The following is a 967-nucleotide window of genomic DNA, read 5'->3' as shown; positions in this document are numbered from 1 at the left end:
TCGGTTTCAATACCAAGGAGAGCAGCAGAATTCCAGAGGAGGAGAAAGCAAAGCACGGAACTCATGGCTTTTTCCCTGTGATTTTTTTTTAGTCTTGCAGTTGATTTTTTTCTTTTTCATTTTTTGTTTTTTTTCTCACCTTCTGGTAAATTTTTTTTTTAACTTTTACCTTTTTCTTTTTTAAAGTTTTTTAACCAGTTTATCTAATATATATATATTTTCTTTTTTATTTTTTCTTATTTGTTTTCTTTTTTTTGAATTCTTTTCTTTTTTATTCGTTTTTCTTTCTTTTTTTTTTCTTTCTTCCTTTTTGAACCTCTTTTTATCCCCTTTCTCCCCGCTCACGATTTGGGATCTCTTCTAATTTGGTTAAAGCATATTTTCCTGGGGTTGTTGCCACCCTTTTAGTATTTTACTTGCTCCTTCATATACTCTTATCTGGACAAAATGACAAGAAGGAAAAATTCAACAGAATAAAAAGAACAAGAGTCAGTACCGAAGGCTAGGGACCTAATCAATACAGACATTGGTAATATGTCAGATCTAGAGTTCAGAATGACAATTCTCAAGGTTCTAGCCCGGCTCAAAAAAGGCATGGAAGATATTAGAGAAACCCTCTTGAGAGATCTAAAAGCCCTTTCTGGAGAAATAAAAGACTAAAATCTAACCAAGTTGAAATAAAAAAAGCTATTAATGAGGTGCAATAAAAAATGGAGGCTCTCACTGCTAGGACAAATGAGGCAGAAGAAAGAATTAGTGATATAGAAGACCAAATGACAGAGAATAAAGAGGCTGAGCAAAAGAGGGACAAACAGCTACTGGACCACGAGGGGAGAATTCGAAGGATAAGTGACACCATAAGATGAAACAACATTAGAATAATTGGGATTCCAGAAGAAGAACAAAGAGAGAGGGGAGCAGAAGGTATACTGGAGAGAATTATTGGGGAGAATTTCCCCAATATGGC

This window comes from Mustela nigripes, chromosome 13, assembly GCF_022355385.1.
Source record: "Mustela nigripes isolate SB6536 chromosome 13, MUSNIG.SB6536, whole genome shotgun sequence".
Lineage (NCBI taxonomy): Eukaryota > Metazoa > Chordata > Mammalia > Carnivora > Mustelidae > Mustela > Mustela nigripes.
The sequence above is the reverse complement of the archived record's forward strand: the minus strand, read 5'-3'. Positions refer to the sequence as shown.